An 11,172-nucleotide genomic window follows, 5' to 3' on the forward strand; every position below is an offset into this window, starting at 1 on the left:
CCACGATTTATAGTAAAGAGATTTTAATAATTGATGGCCTCTTTACGTTGGGATTGCCACCACCATTTGTTCTGGCTGTTTCATTTTAAAAAGAACAGACTCAAACTTTTGGACAGCTGCAATTTTAAGAGAAATATTGCTTACTATACCATCTTAAAAAAAAAAAAAAAGTCATTGTTTTAAGCATTGCCTTTTTAAAGCAATAGTGAAGAATAAAAGTAGTACTAGAACTTCTGTGTCCCAATTATGGGTTCATGTGATGCAGAATCTAAAGTAACGCCACTAAGATTGTATGTCTGTACCATTTTATTTAGAATAATCTGTCTTTAATTCTAGTTGCAACTGTCAGGTAGTTGCTGCTCTCATCATGCATCAATATCCTATCGGAAAGTTAAACAGTTAAAACCCTTGTGAACAACTGGAGATGGGCAGATCCTCCTTGTCATTAAATACCATCTCCTTAACAGAGAAGATAACAAATAACTGGAGAATCAGACACTTCAGTTCCATAGTGTCGCTTTTTGGGTTCCCCTGTTTACTTTAGCTTTTCTTTGGCCATCAAGAGGTACAAGGAAAGAGTAAGACTTCAGCTGCTACCAGGATGTTCATAGCAATCTATTTTCTATTCCGAAAGTTCATAATGAACAGTTTGCATTTGGCTAATAATTTTTTGGCTTGACATGAATTAACTAAAATGGAACAGAAGCTGGTGTGATGATATCAGGAGAAATGCATGTGAACTAGAGTAAGTGAAAGAATTGGTGAAGTGTCCTGGAATTTAGCCTTTGTTCAAGGTTTTTTTCCGCAATGTGGGAGTCCTCTTTGTCTTTGGCTTCTGGATTTTCCTGAAAGTTAAGCCTGATTTTTGTAGCATTGCAATTCAGTTGCAGTTTGTTGTAGCCAATCTGCAGTTACTGCAGTTTGTTCTCATGTGGGTTCCCTTGAAGTGAATCTGATGGCAAACTAGATCTACCTTTTTGTTCTGTGAATAGAGAAGAAATTATTTAAGATGCTTCTCTTCTGTGATGGGCACAGATGGCTTTTAACTTTGTAGAGTAAGTTCTGGCTGTTATTTTGTCGCTCATAAGTCCTTATACTTGAGTTGTTGTCTCCTACCGTCTTCTTAAAACAACAGTTTCTACCTCCACTTCTTTTTTGTTGTTGTTGTGGTTTGGGTTTGCTTTGGGTTGTTCTTTTTGTAATTCTCTTTTTGCTGAATTATGAGATTGCAGACGTTTGCAAAGGCCTTAGGAATTGATAAAATAAGTTGACATGGCAATGAGCAGATGTGTTATCTGTTGCTGCCCTGGCATTATAGAGGCATCTTCTAAATGCTCTATAAACATCCTTATTGTAATCTCATTACTCATATGTTGGATGTGACCAAGTTGGTTGTGAGTCAGCAGTGCACCCTCATAGCAATTAAGGAATCTCATTAGGAGGAGCCTTAGCAGGTCGAGGCAAGCAACTCGTCCCCTCTGTTCATCACTTTGGGGTCACTTTTGGAGAACTGTGTGCAGTGTTGGACAGGAGTGAGTCCATTGTAGGGCTGCTGAGAGGAAAGGGTTGGAGCACGTCGTGCTCAGAGATTGCAAGAGCTGTGCTTGTTCAGGCAAGTTTGGGGGATATCCTGTATTGTTTTGTTCAGCTATCTTAATGGTTGAGTTTTGAGAAGACAGAGCCAGGCTCCTCTCAATGGTGAATAGCAAAAAAGGTGAGGGGTAGTGTGCTTAAGTTTCATTAAAGAAAATCCCAGATGAATACAAAGAGAAATATTTTCATACTGAGAGTGGTAGAACAGTGGCCCAGGAAGGCAGTGGAAACCCCATCCTTGGGAATATTCAAAACCCAACTGGACAGTGTAGAATTAGAGACCTCCAGAGGTCTCTTCTGACCTAGATTATTCCATGATTCTGTACAAACCTGCTCAGGTTGAGCAATTTCCTAGTTCTGATCAATACATGTTGACTTGTTTAAAGAAATTATCTTAATTTGTAGTAGTTGTTTGTTGGGGTTTTTTCTGTTTTACTATTCATAAAGAGTTATCTTTCCTATTCTACTAAGAGAGAGGAGCTTTATTTGCAGGGTCTGGCTCCAGGCTCCAATCAAGCCATAAGTAATAAATTTCATTAATTATTTGCTCTGTTTACACAGTTCTTCAGGGATATTTGAATTACTCTGTTTGTTTCATTGCCTAACTTCAGACTGGTAAGTTTTCCATGTTTTTGTAACATTTGTGCTGTAGGTCAGTTTTTTGCCTTTGTTTCTGAGGATTTCTCATTATCTTGCTGCTGTAGTTAACTTAGGCCCACTATGATAAACTAGAAATTTTTGGTTCAGTAAATCATTACTTAGTGATTATCAGAAGCTGAAAAGGGTGTGACTGGAAAGAGTCACATTAAACTCACTTGGATCCTCCTTTTCTTTCTTTAAGTGCTTGCTGTTGGCCACTGCTAAGAAAAAGAAACATACTTCACTAGGCAGACTTTAGGTCTGATTTAGATGTTGTTTTGAAAGGAAATTTTGAGTTCCCCTGTGTGGTATAAAGTTTCCCTTTCCAATGAGATGCTGCTTGCAAAGAAGTAAAATGCAAACATTGTGCTGGCCTTTCCCTGGGGTAATTGAATCACTGAGACATGTGGTAGTTGTAACAGGGTTTCATAAGGAAACATATTTTATTTTTTTCATAGATAAAACCAGCAAAATTGGTATAAGAGTTTTCAAAATTCAAAATTGCTGCCCCTAAAGTACTTCATGCAGGATGTTGTTTCCCTGGGTGCAACCCAAACTACAAAGCTGGATTCACCCCTTTTTCTGCAAATTACTAAGATTCAGTGTGAGATTTTGCCCATAGTGCCGAGAGCTGCAGATGTTTAGTAGGAGAAGATTCCCTCCTGTTTATCCCTGGAATTCTGCTCATTTCAGGTAATAATCTTCTTACCAGGAGGTTTATGTTCCTCCTCCCACCCCAGCTACATCATTGTGCAGCCCTCATTCCTCAGGGCTCATCAGCTTCTTTCAAGTTCATTGGATAATTACCAGAAAACTCTAGGTTTGTTGGTTTTTTTTGTCAAAATAAACTTTACTCTTATTTTAAACAAGGCTTCCCACCCAAGTAGCTCTTGCATTCTTTGAAGTTATTTAACTTGCTAATATTATTTTGATCAAAGTCTTAAGCGTGTAGGCAATAATATCGAGTTTGGTGTAGCTTTTATCATTTGGCAGGAATCTTTGTTGGCAGGATTGGTCTTGAAAACTGTGTTATGTGTCAGTGACCTAATGTGTTCATTAGGCAGCTGAAGCTTTTGTGTGTTTCTTGAAAGCAGCAGTCAGGGTTGTACGGTGATACTGGCTAATTTACTGGAGTTTTGTGGAGCCAGATGTTTTCACTGTGATTTCTTGGAAGGGAAGGTTGATGGCCTGACCAAAAAGTACCTTGCAGTTCCCAAGAAGAGTTACAGAGGCATTTCAAAAGAAAACATTCCCCCTTGGGCTGTTTTTTTTAGTAGCTGGGATACTTACTCAGGATATGGAATCAGTTATTGGCCAACAGGCATTTGGCAAGATGACAAGCATAGTCCAAAAATCTACATTTTAGCATCTGTTACTGTTGTCTGATTTAAGGGGTTTAAACTGTATGACTTAAGGTGTTGCACATTAATGGGAAAAAAAAAAAAAAAGCTTTCCAGAGATGGCAGCTATAAATTTGAATTTAAAATACACAAAAATTACTTTTCTCCTTTGTGAGAAGTGTGTTATAACTAGAGGAATGGACTTGGTAGTTTTGTGGACTTGTCAGTAAGATGACAGCATTTTGATACTGGTTTTTGTCCAGCAAATATAAATGAAATAAAATAAATGAAAGTAATCTTAGTGGCCCCAGAGAGGTGGGGAGAAAAATGCAAGCATCTCAAGAGTCGTTCATCACTAATCTTAGCCTTAGGTTTTATCACTTTAAAATAGCCTAGAATTGTTTGTTCATGCATTTTTTCACGTAGGTGTCCATTGAATATAGGTGTGGCTGTAGCTAAGGTGACATTGGCACAATTACAATGATCAGTGCAAATGAGTCTATTTTTGTTAAAGTTCTTCTGTCACGCTCTCTTTATGAAAATCTATATTGTACTTCAGCTGTAGCTTTCTGGAAAAAATAAGCAAATGTATTTTGCTCTTTAAAGATTCCAAGATGCAACATTCTTGTCAGTGTAGTACCCGGGCCATCATATTGACGGCTAATGTCATGGAGCTAGAAAAGGATTTGCCATTTTGGGTGTGGAGAAAAAAAATAAAATCACAAAATATATTTTAAATGCCCCTTTTAATCAGGCTGATCAAGAAAACTAACTAATTGGTTCGATTGGTGCAATGTTGTGCTCTTTCCCATTCTTTCCAGCAAGCTTTGGAGTGCTGTGGCCAACAGCTTAAGCACGAGTGAACTAAAAAACCATTGAACTGGAGTGAACTGTGTAATGGGCCTTTGATGTTTCTGTATGTACAGTGCATCTCTCGCTCAGATGGCTTGGCAGAAGGCTCTCTCTGCCATTTATTCCCTCTTCCCGCCGCCTTTAAATGGAAGCGGGTGTATTCTGCTGATCAAAACATCCAGCTCACTTCTGCTAAATCCTTTCAAACTGCAGCCAGGGTAATTGGGATGGATAGGATAAATGCATAAGAGTATGGCAGTAAAAGAGATAGCAGTTCTTTTGAATGACTGGGTGTCCTCCTGACATGTAATTAGCTGCTTTAGAAAGATGTGGATTGGCATGGTCATAATTAAAAGGATTTCTGTCTTTTCTGTGATTGAAAACAGAAGATCTTCCGCCCCCTAATTCTCTTTAATACCACTGTTATTAGTGACACTTGGAACACAGCTACTTTGTAAACTTAAATAGTGACCTGTTCCTAATGGTAACCTACAACAGCAGGGATTGAAACTGAGTTGGGTTTTCTATGCAAAGCTGTTTCTCTTGCTTTTATGTTCCGTCCCTCTTCCCTTCCCCCCCATGTATGTATTGCTTCTCAGTGAGTTTTAGAAAAAAAACAGACACTTAGGTTATGTGTGACAGCGTGGTTACAGATTACCCAGGGTTCTGGTTTACGTCTTGATTTGTTTTAGAGTTGTAGTGCTAAGGAAGAGGATCTGTGGTCCAGGACTCTGCTGAATTACTCATCCTTTGTTTTCACCCTGCCTGAGCATAGAGGGGACCAATTGGACTGTTGTCCCCTGGTTCCTGAAGCAGGGGATGTAACTGGCTCTATTGTGGTGCTCCCAGTTCTTCATAGTGTCTTGATTTGGAAGCCTTATCAGCAGTCATTGCCAAGTATATAACCCTCTTGCCCTCAAGCTGTCTGCAGTCTCCTGTTGCGTTTAGCATGGTGTAGTGATAGGACCTGACTCCCCTTTGTCTGAAGCAATCTCAACAATAGGCTGTGACTGGATACTTGGCTGAACAGTATGCCTGCCATTCATGATAGGAGAGGACATATGGTGGTGACCTAAACGAGCATTTTCTCATGTTGCTAGAGTCTCAAAAAGCATCTGTCACAGGGGGTTACGTGCCTTTTTATTCTGTATTTTTGTGAGAAACGTTCTCCATTGGCCAGTCTTGAGCACTGCAGAGCCTGTGCTCCATTTTTGCCCACAAGTTTCTTGTCCATGATTTTCCATAGTGCTTTTCTCCTGCTGTAGTTATTTATCAGACAGGTTTCTGGAATGTTTTGGTACACAAAGATGTGCATAGAGACTCTTAGTCCAATTTAGGAAAATTAGCAGATTCCGAAATCCAACAGACTTGCAAAAGAAGTTAAGGACTTAACTTATATAGGCTCTTAATTTAAATCCTTCAGTTACTTTTCAGCTTCTTTGTACTGAAATGCTTGTGTAAATCTCATCCAATGTCACTGTGGTTCAGAACAGACCTGTGGGTCATGGGTACTTCAGTTCTTCCAGCACAGTAGCTATGGCAGCAACTTCTTTCCCAGGACATGTATTTTCAGATGTTAACTTGCTGCTATCACTGGCCTCAGTTCACCTTCCTATCCTCTACTCCCCGCTCCTTCTCTTTAACTAATTAAAGTCTTCCATGTGTTACAGCAAGATGGCATGTGTAGCTTAAATAACCCACCTCTCTAATTAAGAGGTTGACTTTAGCCTTTTGAGATATGTTTTACATCATTTGAGATTTTAAAATACAATTTACTTACAAAGTTTATCTGTCAAATCACTCAAGGAGGGCAAAGAGATAATGAAAGTAACTTATTAATTAATATTTCTCACCCAATATATTCCAGTAAGAATATTAAGCATATATCCCATTCCTCAAAGCACATTTGACTTTGGATATACCTATATATTTATTTATTTTATTCCAAGTCTACCTGCTGATAAAGTTGCTGCTATCTCTCTTTGACAGGACTATAGTGACAGTACTGAAAATACCCTTCAGGAGCTAACCAGAGCCAGGAACTCAGAATATCAGCTCACTGACCAGGTTTTGCTATACCAGAGTGCAAGCCAGTTCATTTATGTACTATGGCAAGTAAGCAGAACTTTTCAAGACCAAAAGTGATATAGACTCTCCCTTGCCACTGTTCAAACTGTTCTTCTGTTCAAAAGATTTGATATGATTTCAAAGTGGATTGTAGCAGCAGGAGAATCCCACCTTTCTACACATCGGACAGAGAGATTAGGTGGAGCTACACTGAGGTCAGAATGGCAAAAAAGAAATTCCACGTGTTGCTGTGAAGGACTGAGTGCATTGCACAAAATGTGTAACTGCTACTTGAGGAGAGTAAACTTGGATACTTTATTGATGAGAGAGTTGAAGCAGTTGGAATCTTCAACACAAGTTTCTTTGTGCTAGCATGTCTTCACGGCACACCATGTAGCATTATCAAGTTTGTTTAGGAGTTGTTACTGCAGTTTGAGACATGCTTTTGTTCAGTCTATTGCAGAGGTACTTAGTTGCCTGTTGGTGTAGCGAAACATTTCCATCTTGGGCCACAGCTGTGTATTGGACAGTTGGGTGTCAGTACAGCAGGGTGTCTGGTTAGGAATTAAGAGTCAAGGAAGTATCCATTAAGAAGATATGGACATTAAGAAGATACTGTACATGTGTTGAGGAAAAAATTAAAATATTCCATTTATGTTTACAAATCTGTTGGCTACAAATAGTAAAGTTTGTAAAGAGCTCTGTGGTAAAGGCAGACACTTTCATTTAGGGGACTATTAATTTTGTTTTGGTTTTTTTCCTTTGGAAGGGCAGGATTGTTCATTCATCCTGTTGGATGAAGTAGATAGAATAGGGAGTTTGCATGAGAAATTGGGAGGCCATCTAATGTTCAGGGTCTCCTTGTAGGTGATAGACTAGTCCTTTCTGGCCTTAATTGTAAAACTATGATTCCAAAGAGGTAGACTTGTCTTTTAATCTTACTGTTAAAACCAGTTAATAGTATTTAATAATTTATAGATATTTGAGTACTAGAGGGGTTCTCTGCAGTAAGAACTTCTTTTAAAATATGACTTTCCATCAGAGAACATATTGTGCCTTATGTCTTTAAACCACCTGAAGTTCTAGTTATGTATGATAAGTATCTTTTCACACTTTGTACTTCTGTCATAATGGGAATCAAACATTTGTTTGATTTTATAGTTTTGATAACTTTGGTGGTTTCTGTTTGCTGCTGTTATTACTTAGAGTTGCTCCAGTACCTTGCAGGTTCAGTCTGTCTGTTCACTGACACCACGATGTGTACTTTCATGCAGGTCAGTGTTGAGTAGCTAAAGTAGCTCTGGAACAGTGTTATTCTGTTGAACTGTTATTTTTGCTTCTAATTTGAAAATAAACAACAGAAAGAAAAACCCAACCACTAACCCAAAGCTGTGATCAGTCTGAATTTCTAATCCTAAATTCTTTGTTCCTCCTCATAACATTAGACATTCGGGTATATGATTTTCAGTTTTTAAGGGCAATGTTTTCTAACCTGAGAACATTCAACATGTAAACTGTTCCACATGGAAAAAAATTTGATCAGTCATGACCGTTTCCTCAGCTACAGTGCCTCAAGCAACTGTTGGTTTTTTTTCAAAATACTTTAATCACTTGCCAGAGTGCTTCAAAAAATATCACAGCCACCAGAAGTTCTCTTGCTAAACTGATGTCTCCTCTTATTTCTTACACTGAGCCTGTATTTCCTTGAAGGAATTCCAGACAAGTGTTTTGAGTTATACCTCCTCCACCTGCTCTGAGCCATTCACTTTCCTCTGAAGTTGATTCTGGTTGGTACTGGGTTTGTCACACATTATTTTCGCAAACTTCAGTTCTACTTATAGAGGTAATCTCTTTTATCTTTCATCCAAGCTCGTTCACACCCTGGTAATCCTATTTTACTGGGTTTACCAGTGTTTTCCTCGTACTGAAGTGCTCTGAGCTGAACCTGTTGTTCTTATGCTCTCTAAATAAGGGATAAATGTTATTTTCATGCTAATAAAAAGCAATACAGTGTAGTGCTGAAGCTTAGATTTGGTTCAGTCTTATGAAGTATTCTGAATTTTCTGCTGCCCATAAGAGCTCGGATTTTTCCAGCAAGGTTAGTCAGCAGCCCTGCTCTTTTCCTTCATTTCAGTTTTGACGCTTAAATTAGCAAATCTAAATCAGGGAAGTAGTAACTTTGAAATAAAATCTTTCTTTATTAATACTTGGACTGTCTTTTTGAGTAGGAAGACTGGTACTGGGCTGTGCACTTCAACAGATACTCGGCAATGTTCTTTCAACTTCCTTGCAAAAATACAGGTATAGTGCAGATACGGCAACGCTTCTGAACAGAATACTTGGAGGTGTCTTGCACACAATTGCAGTCCTCACGTTTATCTGTTTTGTTGAGTTCTTCGTGCTGGTTGTTTGTTGCCTCTCCCACTCCTGGTAGGACTCACTTGTTCTCTGAGCCCTTTCTCCCCTTTCACAGTCTTTGGTGATTTTTACCATTTTAATTTTGTTCTTCCCTGTTTTCTCTTCTTTCTCCTTCTCTTTTTCCCATACAGGCACTTTATTACCTTCACAACACCAAGCAGTGTATTTATAGACATAGACATTATTAATTCCAATAATACCACTTTTGTCCAAGTCAGGAGATGTTCACCTTTTCTTTTGCCCGTTAGGTGGTGCTGTATCAGTTGCTTACTTGAAGTCCAAATATATATTGTCCACAGTGTAGTGTAAATATGAAAAATTTTGTTTATTCTGACCATTGAAGACAAAATAGCTCATAAATTCAGTCAATTTATAGCAGGTTCTTCACTTAAAACCTCCTGTGTGAAATAAGGCTGTTCCAAGATTTGGGACCATGGTTATCAGAGAAGGGCATGGTAGTGGTGTATTTTTCTTTCGTTTTATTTTGTCTTGCTTGCGCTTGGAAGCTGTTTTAATCAGGGCAGTTGTTTTTTCTTGGTTAATGTGCTGTCGCCTGCTTTTTTAACGTTAGGGTTTTGAAGAGGGTGTATGGATGTTGCATAGCTTTACTGTGTACTTCACTGGTTCCTCTGTCACTTCATTCACCCAGGGTTTGCGATCACTTTTTACAGCCAGAGTAGCTTTTTTGTTATTATTTTTAAAGTTATTTTTTATTTGAAGAGGTTTGGCGAAACTTGAAATTACTTTTCCAAATGGAGAGTTATAATGAAGCAGACTTTGAATATTGAGCTTCCCATCTTTCAGTATTAGCCATTGGATTTTCTCTTCCTCTTTTGGAATGTCATCTGGAGCCTTGTGCTGAACTAAAGCTTGTGACTTTGGGGGTCTTCTGGGGTCAGAGCCCTGTTTGTTCTTTCAAGAGGGAGAGATTTTCTGTTTCATCACCTGTTGCAACACAAACTCAAAAGCAAAAAACCTTTTCCCTGGCCTTTGGCTCTAGCTGAACCATTAGTATCATCTTCCTGGATCTTAACCCTCTGGAATTTGCTGCCAGTCATTCTCCAGGCTTATGGGGCAGCGCTTTGCACACCAGTACAAACCAGTTCTGTGCTGCTGGCTTAAACTGGGAGATCACCATGTCTCTTTGGGAGTCAGGCATCGGATCTGAAATGATGGTGGTATTGTCATGCCACAGAACCAGCGTAAGACATTAAAGATAATACAGGAATCACAAATTTAAATGAGATTTAGTTCAATAGCAGTTCTATCAAAGGGTGACAAATAAAAGTCAGTTGTGTCCACGGGGAGCACTATTTTCTTGACAGATCGCCTTGGCTGTCTCCTTCTTGGTCTTTATGATCTTCCCAAGGCTGACGAAAGCCTGGGAAGTGTGAAATATGTGCAGTACTTTTTTTAATGATTTTTTTTTTCTTAGTGTCAATTTTAAAAGTGCCTAAGTGAGTAACAGGACTCCAGAGTGAGCTGGAGGAATAGGATTAAACCTCATTTCCCTATTAAGAGCCCTCCCTGCAGAGCCCTCTGCATGTACAACTCCAGGCACGTGGTGGGAGTCCAGAGCCCTGCAGAATCTGGCTGGAAAGAAATCTCTGCTCCTTCTTCATCCTGCCCCCCTCGGTTTTCCATTTGTTGGTGGGATCTTCTGGACAAATCTCATTTCTCAGCCAAACCTTAGCAATCTCTGATCTGGGGGAGGAGGGATGCGATGGGGGATGACAGTTAAGAGGGAGAGGCTTGAACAGGATTCTGTAGGAAACTACTCTTGGATTGTGGATACAAACAGCTTTGTGCGTTAAAACACACACCTCTGGGTAATCACCTGAGGTTCTGGGTAAAAAAGTTAATACACGTTTAATCACCCCTTTTTGGAATCACAGAGGCAGTTGCTTCCTATATTAATTATTTCTAGGCTTAAAAAAAAGAACATTTTGTTAAAATTATTTTAAACTGTGGGCAGGTGGTTATAATTTTGTAAACATACATGAGAATTTTATGTGGGTTAAAAAAAATAAGATAGACATCAATGCTAGTTTAAAAAATTGCATTAAAGGAGAATTTCTTCTGACCATAGTAAAAGGAATAACAGATCACTATTAAGATATATTAGTACCACTTAAGGATTCAGAAAATGAAAGCAATCCATATGTAGATGTTTTATTTTTCACTACTAACAAAATATTGTTTTCACTCTTGACAACTTAATAAGGTATGAGTTGGGAAAGCCTGGGAAATTACTATTGTCAAG

The sequence above is a fragment of the Chaetura pelagica genome, unplaced genomic scaffold (assembly GCF_000747805.2).
Source record: "Chaetura pelagica isolate M959 unplaced genomic scaffold, ChaPel_1.0 scaffold107, whole genome shotgun sequence".
Taxonomy (NCBI): Eukaryota; Metazoa; Chordata; class Aves; order Apodiformes; family Apodidae; genus Chaetura; species Chaetura pelagica.